General features: G+C 48.6%; 1 pseudogene; it reads right to left on the bottom strand.

Annotated features, from left to right (window-relative positions):
* Window positions 1–3,825: 3,825 nt before the first annotated feature.
* On the bottom strand, window positions 3,826–4,965 carry LOC116745450 (annotated as a pseudogene).
* Window positions 4,966–13,200: the final 8,235 nt, after the last annotated feature.

Genomic DNA, 13,200 nt, shown 5'->3' on the forward strand with positions numbered 1-13,200 from the left:
CCCCCAAGTGATGACGGATCACTCTGGCCTGCCTTCAGCAAAAATCTTGTTTAGCCAGAATCCCCCCTTATCCCTGATGTTTCCTTAATAATTTTCCATTCACTGACCCCCACCTTTGTTGTATTCCCATGTTTCCTCCTTGTATTCAGAGTTGAGCCTGGTCTTATCGTGTGGCCCCTTTTCCCCTGTCGACTTAAAGAAATTGCACAACGTGAGAGTTGTGAGTTCAGTTTTATTTGGGGCAAAATGAGGGCTGCAGCCCGGGAGACAGCATTTCAGATAGCTCTGAGAAACTGCTCCAAAGAGGCAGCGGGGAAGGTCAGGATAGATGTGATTTGGGCAAAGGGTGGAGTCCATGCAGTTGAGCACATATTATTTTGCAGCAGGTTTCTGCTAGTCACGAGGAGCAGTCGTCACCATGAAGGACTTTAGTGCTTTTCTAGATATGAGGAGATACAAGAACTGGGCTCATAAAATCAGCTCCTGAAAATATTTAACTCTCTGAAGACCTGTTCTGCCAGTTTTTCCCAGAGCACAGAGGACCTCATTTCAGCTCTCCACCCTGAACTCCTTTGGGGGGCGGGGGGTGTTGAAAGTCAGCAGCTGCAGAGCACATGGTTTAATTTAACCCTTGTAGATTACCGATGGCAAGCGCCAATGGTGAGTGCCAATTGTAGTTGACACCCCCTATTGCAATAGTTAAGGAAAACCTGCTTTTACCACTTTAACTACTGGCAGGCTCTGGATTTCTTTGACGTTGTGAGACTGGAGATTTTTATGGACCAAACCCTAAAGCGGTGTAAATTACCTGTGCTCACATTCCATTGTCCAGAACACTGTCACACGGTCCCACTAGAAGGAAACTGGGACAGGTAATTTATCTGCGTGAGGCATTGTTTTTACTGCAGGGAGGGCATATCACAGTGGTAAACGTTAATGGCTATTGCTGGTTGCTCTCCAAGCACCCATTTTCCCCTCCTACTATTACCCCAATTTTTGTATCCCGAGGGAAACTGACACCGCCTTTGAGTATGGCTGGCAGAGGGGACGTGAGTGCAGACTAGACCCCAAGGTTGGCAGGTGGAAGCCATTACAGGTACTTATGCAAACAAATGGCATGGTGAAAATATATTTTTTAAAAAGGAACTCATCGAGATTCACGCATAAAATGCCCTTTCCCGACGTGGTTGCACGAGACCTAACAGACAAGACAGCTGTCTTGGGTGGGGTCTGCTTCACAGAGAGTTGCCTGTGGGGTTCTCTCTCAGAGGAAAGTGGTGGAGGATTGCGTTATTATTCACAAGCATGCACTGCCGCTTTCTGCAGCAGACCTCTCCGGCCCTGCTCCGTTAACAGCACTCTGAGTCACCTGCCTTCCTCTGGCCAATGGATGCATTAAAGAAAAGATGATTCATCCTGCCCCCTGTTAAAGACTGGTAAGGCAGGCTTTATTCAAGAGGGGTCTTGGGGATAAGTGGGGATTTGCTGTGGGGAAGAGGGATTGGGCTCGCCGTCGAGCACGACGAGGCAATGTGGGAATTTATAACCTAGGAGCAGGGTGGAGTCCGTGGATGGAAAATTGATAAAAGGAGACAGGGGTAAGGGAGGATTCTGGCTAAACAAGATCTTTGCTGGAGAGAGGTCAGGGAGATTGCACATCACCTGGGGTTGGTGGAGGATGAAGAACTGGATTAGATATGGAGGGTGATCAGGTAACAGAGGGTGGGGGATTCTGGCTAAACAGACTTAGCAAGACTCTTGCTAAAATTGGACAACACAGAGATGAACACTGAAGTCTAAAAGTCGAAGGCTGGTTGAAAAAGAACTCAGGGGAGCCTGAGCGGAGTCTGGTCAAGGAGAGAATCTTTGTCAGATGCGAGCAAAAGTGACATGTGTCACTTCCCAGCAGAAGCTTTACTGGTTGATGCGTAACTAGCAACAGTTCTCTCTTTTTCCTCTGCTGCACCGGGGACCGTGCCCCGCACAGGGGCTGCTCCTTCAGGCTGGGGCATCAAGTGTGGGTGATGTGGATTAGTGCTCCCAGGTGACCCACGATGGACTCATAGCATGTGAAAGGACTCTTTGTTGGTAGAAGCCTAGTGGTTTGGGGCTCATTTGTTACTGCAACAGAACCCAGCCTCTCCTGACCTACAGAGAAATCTTTATTTCCATTCCAGTGGTGCTTCCCAGACAGGACAGTCCTTCTGTTGGCAGCTCTGACCAGCTTCCTGAGGCTGAGAACTTGTTTCCCTGCAGCCTCTGCCTTGGCCCCAGTTCCAGCCTCGGCCATGGATGGGGCCCAGCTGCCTCCCTCCCATGGGATCAGCCTGCAGTGATTTACAGGTGAAGGAGCCTCTGCAGGGTCCACACTCTCAGCTTCCAGGAAGAGCTCCCACTTTGTCTGGCAAGCTCTTTTGGCACCAAGTCCAGGACTTATGACTGTTTCAAGGGCCTTCATTTATATTTGACATCTAAAAATTCATTTTGTTACATCCAAAAAATTTTTTCAAAACCTGTAAAACCAAGATTAATAAATGTTTAATTAAATGCCTACAAAATATAACGTTACAGTCAATTTCTTCATCATTAAATCTCATGTTCATAAAACTTTCAGGACAGCAGAAAACATGTGGCTTAGATTTTCTCATTTTGCAAGAATTCCCCACAAAGTAAGATGAAAGATGATTGCTCAGAAACTACAGTGAATCATAAGTTGAGTGAACCACTTGTGCCAAATATTTTCAGAAGCAAAACCATAAAAATCCTTTCAAATTTTATAGCAAAGGATTATATTTTCTGTGATATGTGGGTGCCTTTTTATATATTCAACAGGGGATATGGAGTGGGCCTCCAAAGGGAAAGCCTTTAAAGAGGGTCTTTTGTATGTTTATTTGTTTGCTGCTTTTTGTTTCTTGTTTTTTCGGTTTACTGCAGCACTTTTCTTCACAATGATGCGTTGCTGGGGCCTAATGTTCTCACGTGACAATATAAAACCAAAATTTCTCGTCACCTCTTAAAGAACTGAGAATTGTGTACAAAAATCTTACATAAATTAAAAGGATGAATAAATGTCCAGGTGTAAATGCAAACCATTTTCTAACGCAAGGCTAGTAACAACCCACAGTGTATCGGCAGGAAAACATCAGGTAAGAAAGGAAAGCGTGTCCTAAGGCTTGGACCTCCCCAGACTTTATCAGGCCGGCAAGACAGAAATGACAGGTGGTTCAGGACTCTTGCCAGCCTCTAGAGAAATCCTGGAATAGGCAGTTCTGACATGTTAATACCCTGCACAGATCGGGAGATTCATAGTCTCACAGATTCTCATCCAGCCAACGATTTCTCTTCCATAAATATTTTCTCACCTCAGCCACGAGATGACAGAGCCGCCTGTAACTAGGGGTTTAGATCAAAGTTATGCACAGGGTAGTAAACATACACCAAGGCAAGAATTGAATGAATACAAGGTCAAAATCAGCAGCGAGCTCTACAATCTCAGATATAAACTTCAAGGACAATTTTCGAAGGTTTATTCCAGTTTCAGGAGGCTGGCACGACTTGCGTACACTCGCCAGGGCAAATTTATACTTCTAAATGAACTCACGCAGCAAATGCTGGGCATCTGTTTGCGGTCTGTTTAGAAGCATTTGTGGTGGACGATGGAGAGGCCGGGTCCTGCTGGCTGAGGCCAGGGTGAAGCCTGATCCCCACCAAGTACTTGTGTTCGGGAGGAGTGAGCATCTTTTTTTTTGGCTGTGCCACATGGCATGTGGAACCAGGGATTGAACCCAGGCCTCCTGCATTGGGAACGTAGAGTCTTAGCCACTGGACCGCCAGGGAAGTCCTGGGAGTGAGCATCTCGATCTTCATCCTGCTGGCAGCCAGGACCCTGATCTCCCTCTGCATCCTGTCCAGGATACTGGGGTACATGGTAGTCCCACCAGACAGCACCATTGAAGGCGGACAGGTCCTTCTGGATGTGGACGTTACCCTTGATGATGGAGAGGAAGGTGGTCTCGTGGATGCTACAGGACCCCAAACCCAGGATGGAGGGCTGGAAAAGCGCCTGTGGACACAGAACCCGTTCCTTGTTGATGAGGAGCACTTGACCGTCAGGTGGTTCACAGCTCTTCTCAGGGAGGAGGAGGATGTGGTGGCATCTCCTGCTCCAAGTCCAGTGCCACGTCGTAGAGCTGCTCCCTGACGTCACATGTGATTTCCCTCTCAGCCATGGTGGTGAAGCTGTAGCCAGGCAGCATGAGGTCCCAGCCAGCCAGGTCCAGACGCAGGAAGGCTGGGGCAGGGCATAAACCCACGGAGACGGGCACCATGTGGGTGACCCAGCCCCCGAGTCCACAACAATACCAGAGGTGTAGCTAGAGGCATCGCACAGGGATAGCACGGCCTGGATGGCCACTTATATGGCGTGTTGAATGTCTCGAACAAGATCTGGGTCATCTCATGGCTGGCCTTGTGGTTGTGGTGGCAGCCCCCTCGGCCAGCATCACCGGGTGGTCCTTGGGGGCCACTCCCAGCTCGCTGTAGAAGGTGTGGTACTAGGTGTCCCTTGTGTCCTCTCAGTTGCTGATGATGCTGTGCTCCACGGGGTACTTGAGGGTCAAGATGCCCCGCCTGCCCTGGGCCTCTTCCCCCACCATAGCTATCCTTCTGCTCCACGTGCACCATGACGCCCCGGTGTCGGGGACGACTGACCATGGACTGGAACACGGCTGGGGGCACGTCATCCCCAGCAAAGCCAGCTTTGCACGTGCCAGAGTCGTTATGGATGACCAGTGGACGATCCTTCTTCCACTGCGGTGCATGGAGAGTGGGCAGAAGGGCGAGAGGCGGGAGGACACGCCAGCGACCGCAAGGAGGTGGTGACGCTGCTAGTGGCCCTTTGTGGGATGCAGTCGGGTCCCCGCCCTGCCTGTGATGGAGATGGCTAGTACCTCCCCAACATCCCATCGTCCTTCACCCTTCATCCTAGCGGTCCTAGATAGTGGTTCCCAAAGTGTGACAGCAGCAGCATCATCCATGGGAACTTGTTAGAGACACAGTTTCTCAGATTCCTCCACAGCCTTACTGAGTCAGAAGCTCTGGGGTTGGGCCCAGCACTCTGAGTTTTAACAATCCCTCCAGTTGATTAGGACATCCACTCAAGTTTAAGAACCACTGCCACGGGACTTCCCTGGTGGTCCAGTGGCTAAGACTCCAGGCTCCCAGTGCAGGGGGCCCGGGTTCAATCCCTGGTCAGGGAACTGGATCCCACATGCTGCAACTAAGAGTTCTCATGCCACAACGAAGATCGAAGATCCCGCATGCCGTAACTAAGACCCAATGCAGCCAAATAAAAATAAATAAATATTTAAAAAAAAAAAAAAAGAACCACTGCCAATACTCTCTGAGAGCCACAATGAATTCAGCAAAAGACTTCATTTCCCAGCATTTCCTCTGCTGCTAGGTGAGGCCATGGGGCTAAATGTGGACCAAATATTGTGTTGGATCTTCCAGGAAGTGTCCTTAAAAGGAAGAGGCCCTTCTTTGGACTTCTCCTCCAGCTGCTGCCCTGGAATGCAGTTGTAATGGCTGGTGCTCTAGCAGCCATTTTGAATCACGAGGGTGAAGCTTAATATTTAGGGATGGTGGAGCGGTGAGCTAATGACAGCCTGAGTCCCTGGGACCCTGTGAAGCTGCCATATATGAGAGAGAAATAAACTTCTGTCTTACATAAGCCACTGTTACTTAGTTTTCTGTTACATGTGGCTGTGTTCTAACTGATGCACCACCCTGGTCGCCTTGCCAGGATCAAAGGCTGAATCAGCAGGAGCCCCTGTTCTGGCTCTTCTGAGTTCTAAAGTCTGGCCCATGCCTGCCTCCTCACCCTCCTCCTGGGTTCATACTTGTTCCCTCACCCGCCTGCTGGACAGTGGGCTGAGGAGACGGTTACTGCACTGTCCCTCCGTGCCCCTGACTCTGGGTCCGTTACAGTCCAGCCTCTTCTCAGCTAAGTCTTCCCTCGCCTGCCCCCATCCATCGCCTCGCCATGGGTGGCCTGGCTGGCAGGTTATGCCTCTAAGTGCCCAAAGAGAAGCGAAAGTCACATGTCAGGGAAGCGGGTGGGATGAGGAAACTTCGCAGAGCTGGGTGTCAGTGGGGTCAGGATTCAGCAAGCAGAGCTGGGAGGGGAAGAGCATGAACAAAACAGCAGAGGTGAAGACACAGAGGCCTGAACACGGTCAGGGGCGGGGGGGGCGGTGGTGAGGGACAGGTCGGGGGAGTGGTGCTTGGAGGGAAAGAGGCAGGAAATGAGTGCGGACAAGCGCACAGGGACTGGCACACAGGATGCAGGATCTGCCCTCAGGGCCAGGCCGGTTGCTACCAATAAACTTTACGGAGCTGTTATCTACATAAAATACAACGTAATCGTTGTACGGACCACTGCCGGGCTACAGGACACAATAGAACTTTTCCGTCTTTGTGAAAAGTTCCTTCTTGTCCCTTCGCAGGCCTCCCTCACCTGCCTCGGGTCCCCTTAGATTACTTTCCTGGGAATTCCCTACGAAAGGAATCACACAGTCTGCAGTTTCTTGTCTTCCCTTCTTTCACTCACACAAAGTTTTTGAGACTCACCCAGGAGCAGGATTCCAGTTTATCCATTCCCCAGCTGAGGGATGTGTGGGTTGCTTCCAGTTTGGGGAGACTCTGTACAAAGCTGCTGTGAGTATTCATGTGCAAGGCTTTTGGATGGACATTCATTTTCATTTCTCTTGGGTGAATACCTGGAAATGGGATGGCTAGGTCTTATGCGAGTTCTACGTTAAACTTTGTAAGAATCCACCAATGTGTTTTCCAGAGTGGTTGTACTGGCTTAGATCCCCGCCGGCAAAGTGAGAGTCCTAGGTCCTCTGTACCCGCACCAGGATTTGCTATTGTTAAACTGAATTTTAGCCATCTTCGTGAGCGTTTACTGATATAGCATTGTGGCTTTAATTCACATTTCTCTGAAGACTAATGATATTGAACATTTTTTCATGTGTTGTTTTTTGTGGGGATTTTTGCCACTCATACATCTTCTTTATTTAAGCATCTGTCCAAGTCATCTGCCTATTTTGAAAACTGGATTATTTGCTTTCTTTTTTTTTTTTCTTTTTCTTTGCGGTATGTGGGCCTCTCACCGCTGTGGCCTCTCCCGTTGCAGAGCACAGGCTCTGGACGCGCAGGCTCAGCGGCCATGGCTCACAGGCCCAGCCGCTCCGCGGCACGTGGGATCTTCCCAGACCGGGGCACGAACCCGTGTCCCCTGCATCGGCAGGTGGACCTCAACCACTGCGCCACCAGGGAAGCCCCTTGCTTCCTTACTGTTGATTTTCTTGAGGTGAAATGTGAATAACATGTATTCCATCATGGCCCGCTTTAAAGTGTACAATTCGGTGGCATTTAGTACTTTCACAGTATTGTGAAACCAGCACCTCTGTCTAGTTTCAAGATATTTTCATCACCCCAAAATGAAAATCCATGGCCATTAAGCAATCACTCCCCTTTTGCCCTCCTCCCAGCTCCTGGCAACCATCAATCTGCCTCTGTCTCTATGGATTTACATATCCTGGACGTTTCATGTCAATGGAATCATACAGTATGTGGCCTTTTGTGTCTGGCTTCTCTCACTGAGCTTCATGTTTCTGAGGTTCATCCATGCTGTGTCTTATGTCGTAGTCTCTTCCTTTTATTGGATGAATAATATTCCCTTGTGCGGGGGCTTCCCTGGTGGCACAGTGGTTAAGAGTCTGCCTGCCAATGCAGGGGACATGGGTTCAAGCCCTGGTCCGGGAAGATCCCACATGCTGCAGAGCAACTAAGCCCGTGCACCACAACTCCTGAGCCTGCACTCTAGAGCCCGCGAGCCACAACTACTGAGCCCACGTGCCACAACTACTGAAGCACACGTGCCTAGAGCCCGTGCTCTGCAACAAGAGAAGCCACGACAATGAGAAGCCCACGCACCGCAACGAAGAGTAGCCCCCATTCGCCGCAACTAGAGAAAGCCCGCGCATAGCAACGAAGACCCAACACAGCCAAAAATAAAAGCAAATATAAAGAATTAAATGTATTAAAAAATAATATTCCCTCGTGTGTAGACACCACACATGTTTATCCTTTCATCTGTTGATGGACATTTGGGTTTTCTCCCCCGTTGGTTATTATGAATAATACGGCTTTTCACGTGTGTATACAAGTATTTGTTTGAGCATCTGTTTTCAGTCCTTTTGGGTAGATGCCCAGGAGCACAACCAATGAGTCACAAGGCAGCTCTATATTTGACTTTTTGAGGAACTGCCAAGCTGTGTCTGAATGGCTTTATCATTTTACATCGCCACCAGCAATGTAGAAGGGTTCCAATTTCTCCACAACCTCACCAATACTTATCTTTTTAAAATAAATTTATTTATTTATTTATCTTTGGCTGTGTTGGGTCTTCATTGTTGCATACGGGCTTTTCTCTAGTTGCGGCGAGCAGAGGCTACTCTTCATTGTGGTGCACGGGCTTCTCATTGTGGTGGTATCTCTTGTTGAAGAGCACGGGCTCTAGGCTCGCGGCTTCATTTGTTGTGGCTCATGGGCTCAGTAGTTGTGGCTCGTGGGCTCTAGAGCGCAGGCTCAGTAGTTGTGGCACAGGGGCTTAGTTGCTCCGCGGCATGTGGGATCTTCCCGGACCAGGGATCAAACCCATGTCCCCTGCATTGGCAGGTGGATTCTTAACCACTGCACCACCAGGGAAGTCCTTTCTGGTTTTTTTAAAGTACTTTCATTAAGGCCAACCTAGCAGGTGTGAAGTGAACCTTAGTATTGATTTTTAAGGGTGCTTATATAGTCCAGATGTAAGTCCCTTGTCACATATACGTATTGTGAATACTTCCTCTCAGTCTGTGCCTTTTGATGATAGGCAGGGTTTTGTTTGTTTTTTAATTGAATGTATTTAATCCTTACAAAGACTCTGCACTATTTTATTTCATTCTGACACACATCAGACTTATTGCAGCCTGCTTTATGTAAGAGGTATGTGAAAAAGTGGCACATAAATGAAATGTAAATGAGTTAGCCTTCCATGGGTGGGCATTTATACAACTGTAATACACTATCTAAATGGGAAAGATTCCAGGGTGTGTGAGACATCCATGTGAATACTGAGTCACATCTGTGTAAGGGTGAGTGTGCGACTTATGATTGGGTGTGCCATCCACGTGGGGGACCTTTGAGCGTGTGTGATGTCTGTGTGTATGTGTGACATTGGAGTCCCTCATCATAGATTGGAAAGGACCCTGGACCAGCCCGGACTTCTCCCCCACTGAGGCCAGTTCTAGATGAGCCTGCAAGTGAGGGCAGCCCTGTTGCCATCACATGGGTGGAGCTTGTCTCAGAATAAAGCCATAGAAGTGAAGAGAGCAGACAGAGCTTCAAGATAGAGAAAGACAAAACTCTGGGGTCGTGGAGCCCAGGATCCAGCCATACCTGAACCTTCACCCTGGGCCCTTGAGTTATATAAACCGATCAGTCCTTGCTCCTTTATTTGTAGCTGGTGTGACTCGTGTTTCATTGCAAGAGTCCTGACTAATATAAACACTTATGATGGGATGCGAATGGGGAAAAACTTTCTGTTTGCTTCCACCTCCATCAAATACAGAACATGAATGCGTGGCAAGAGCCCAGGAGGAAGTGAAGGAGGTGGCCGGCTTCACTCCTGGGAGGGAGGCACCGGGAAGTGAGGGCACCGAGGCAGGTGTAGCACCACCAGGTGGGCCCCCTCCCTCCGTTTCCTTTGGAGGGGCTTCTAGTGAAGGGGGAGGAGAAGTTGCCAGCAGGATGGTGGCAAAGGGGGTCTCCAGCTGGTGCAGTGGCAGGGCAGGTGGGGGAGGGGGTCAGGAGGCCCTAAGACGCAGCTCAGGATATCCCTTCCTGGACCTAGAGGGAGGGACCTGGAGGGCTGAGCCTGAGAAATAGGGTTTGGGGAGTGTTTGTTGTGACTCCAGGCTGGGAGGGACCCAGTGGAGTTGAGTTGGGAGGTGGCTCGTGGCAGATCATCAGCCTTCAACTCCGCACTCTCCATCACGGGGGTAATGTTTTAAAACGGTCCTGGCAGCTAGGGTGCAGCTGTGGCTCAGCTCAGTGCCAGCCACGTGCTGAGGGGAACACCTGCAGAGAGTGGGAGGCCAGCAAGAGGCTCGGGTCCCAGGCCTGGGCTGGGCATGGCCAGCAGGAGGAGGCTGCTACAGCCTCACTGCCAGGCTCTGAACACACACTCTCCCACCCCGTCCTCTCAGCTGTGCCTGTTTACAGATGAGAAAATGGAAGGCTGGAGAGGAGAAGTGATTTCTAAGGTCCTATGGCTGAAAATGATCATGATAATATCCAATATTATCATGATCTGTATAATGATAATGAGTCATATATAGTGATAATAGTAATATCATTCATATATTTACAAAATGTACATTCTCTATTTATGTACAGAGAGCTCACCTATACGGCACAGCTTCTTGGGCACTGAAGCAGAGGCTTTGCTATAACCATGTGGTGGCCCACCTCCCGAGGGGGGTGCCCTGTTGTCTCTGCTGTAGCCCGGCTCTAACTGGGCCAGGCATGCACTAAGTTCTCAATATTTGCTGAGTGAGTGAATGGAGATGAAGTTCACCTAGCCAGGTGGCCAGGGCAGCTACAGGCAGCTGGATGTGGAGAAATAATTGTAAATGCCCAGGAAACATTGACCATCCACTCGGCCAAGTGAAAGAATGGCTAGTGCCTAGTGTCGGTGGGGATGAGGGGAAAAGGGCACTCTTCACCTTTCTGGCAAGAATGTAAATTGGTACAAAATTTCTGGGGAACAAAATTGTAAAAAGGCATATCCTTTGACCAAGCAAGTTCACTTCTAGAAATTTAGTGAGAGAATATACTTAAAAAAATTTTTTAAATGTATATTTTTACCAAAGTATAGTTGATTTACAATATTGTGTTAATTTCTGTCGTACAGAAAAGTGACTCAGTTTTATATATATATATATATATATATATATATGTATACATTCTTTTTCGTATTCTTTTCCATTATGGTTTATCCCAGGATATTGAATACAGTTCCCTGTGCTATACAGTAGGATCTTGTTGTTTATCCATCCTATATATGATAGTTTGCCTTTGCTAATCCCAAACTCCCAGTCCATCCCTCCCCCACCCTCTCTCCCCCTTGGCAACCACAAGTTTGTTCTCTATGTCTGTGAGTCTATTTCATAGATAGGTTCATTTGTGCCATATTTTAGATTCCACATATAAGTGATATCACATGGTATCTGTCTTTGAGAGAAAATACTTGAGCAAAGGTGCAAAGACAGGTGTGTCTATTAGTAAAAAGTGCCCAGAATTGGAGATGGGTTAAAAATGTCATGGTGCCTCCATATCACAACGGCTCACGGTAAGTGTGGCTGTAGTTAGAGGTTAGCACCTGTGTGCCAGGTGACAGCTCATTTGGATATCACCACAACCCTGTAAGGTGGAAGCTGTGGTCATTCCCATCTTATAGGTGAGGAAGCCAGTGCAGAGGGGTAAAGGAGGTCACACACCCAGTGAGTAGAGGAAAAGGAATTTGGATACAGGCCGTCTGGTTCCTAAGTCTCTGCTCTTTACTCCATTGTACGTGCGATGATGACATTGACCTAATTCATTAACATGAACCGTGTCCACAATAAATTGTTAAGTGGAGGGGCTTCCCTGCTGGCGCAGTGGTTAAGAATCTGCCTGTCAATGCACGGGAAACGGGTTCGAGCTCTGTTCCGGGAAGATCCCATATGCTTCGGAGGAGCTAAGCCCTGTGCGCCACAACTACTGAGCCTGCGCTCTAAAGCCCGCAAGCCACAGTGACTGAGCCCACTTGCCACACCTACTGAAGCCCGCGTGCCTAGAGCCCGTGCTCCACAACAGGAGAAGCCACCGCAATGAGAAGCCCGAGCACAGCAAGGAAGAGTAGCCCCCGCTCGACTCAACTAGAGAAAGCCCGCACACAGCAACAAAGACCCGATGCAACCAAAAATAAATAAATTAAAAAATAATAAATAAATTGTTAAGTGGAATAGGGAGGTTAAAAAAAGTCAAATGCTTATCTCTCCATAGTGAGATAATGGCAAATATCTTTTAAATTTTTTCTTCATGTTTGTTTGAATTTTTTATAACATGTAAATATTACTCATCATGAAAGATAATGAAGCTTTTCTAATGGGGGGGGGTTAAAAAAGGAGAAAATCCGGAGGATGAGGGAAAGAACACAATGTGTTTCCCAATTTCCCTGCCTAGTGACCAGGCCCCTGGCCTCTGCAGCCTCCAATGGCCAGACAAGCTGCCATCCTCCTCCACTTGCAGGAAAACCAAAGCCTTGTTTATTCATTCCTGATGGCCAGAGACACGAAGGCAGAGAGGCAGCTGCAAAACTCACTGATTCCACGGAAAAGTCATTCCCACCCAGAATCTCCATGCAGCTGCTGATCTCAGTGCCCATTTTTCAGATGGGGAAACTGAAGCTCAAAGAGGTGCCTTCACCTGAGGTCATTTCTGCAAAGAGGAGGCTGGACACAGACTGGGGGTTTCTGGCTTACCACTCCACTAAAAACCTTTATAAAACTATAGCAGAGCTTCCCTGATGATGCAGTGGTTGAGAGTCCGCCTGCCGATGCAGGGGACACGGGTTCGTGCCCCGGTCCGGAAAGATCCCACGTGCCGCGGAGCGGCTGGGCCTGTGAGCCATGGCCGCTGAGCCTGCGCGTCCGGAGCCTGTGCTCCGCAACCGGAGAGGCCACAACGGTGAGAGGCCCGCGTACCGCAGGAAAAAAAAAAAAAAAAAAAAAACTATAGCAAAGATGCTCTTCCTTCCTTTAAAAAAAGGTTGAAGGGAAATGTCTTAGGATCAGGTGTCTTAATTCATATTCTATGTGCAGCAGTTTGGCCCTTGAATATGGTCAATGAGGTGGTACAGGCAAACTGAGCATTCCCATAATATGCAGACCCTGCAAACCTCCAAGTGGGCAGGGGATTATCAAGCTTAGCAATAGGCTAACCACAACCGCATTAGGGTGAAACTGACCCCAGTCTTTAGATTCTGGTTTTGCTCCTTTCTTGCTCATTACCCATAGATGTGTATCAAGATATCTCCAAACTCAGCAC

This window comes from Phocoena sinus, chromosome 20 (genome assembly GCF_008692025.1).
Source record: "Phocoena sinus isolate mPhoSin1 chromosome 20, mPhoSin1.pri, whole genome shotgun sequence".
In the NCBI taxonomy this organism is placed as follows: domain Eukaryota; kingdom Metazoa; phylum Chordata; class Mammalia; order Artiodactyla; family Phocoenidae; genus Phocoena; species Phocoena sinus.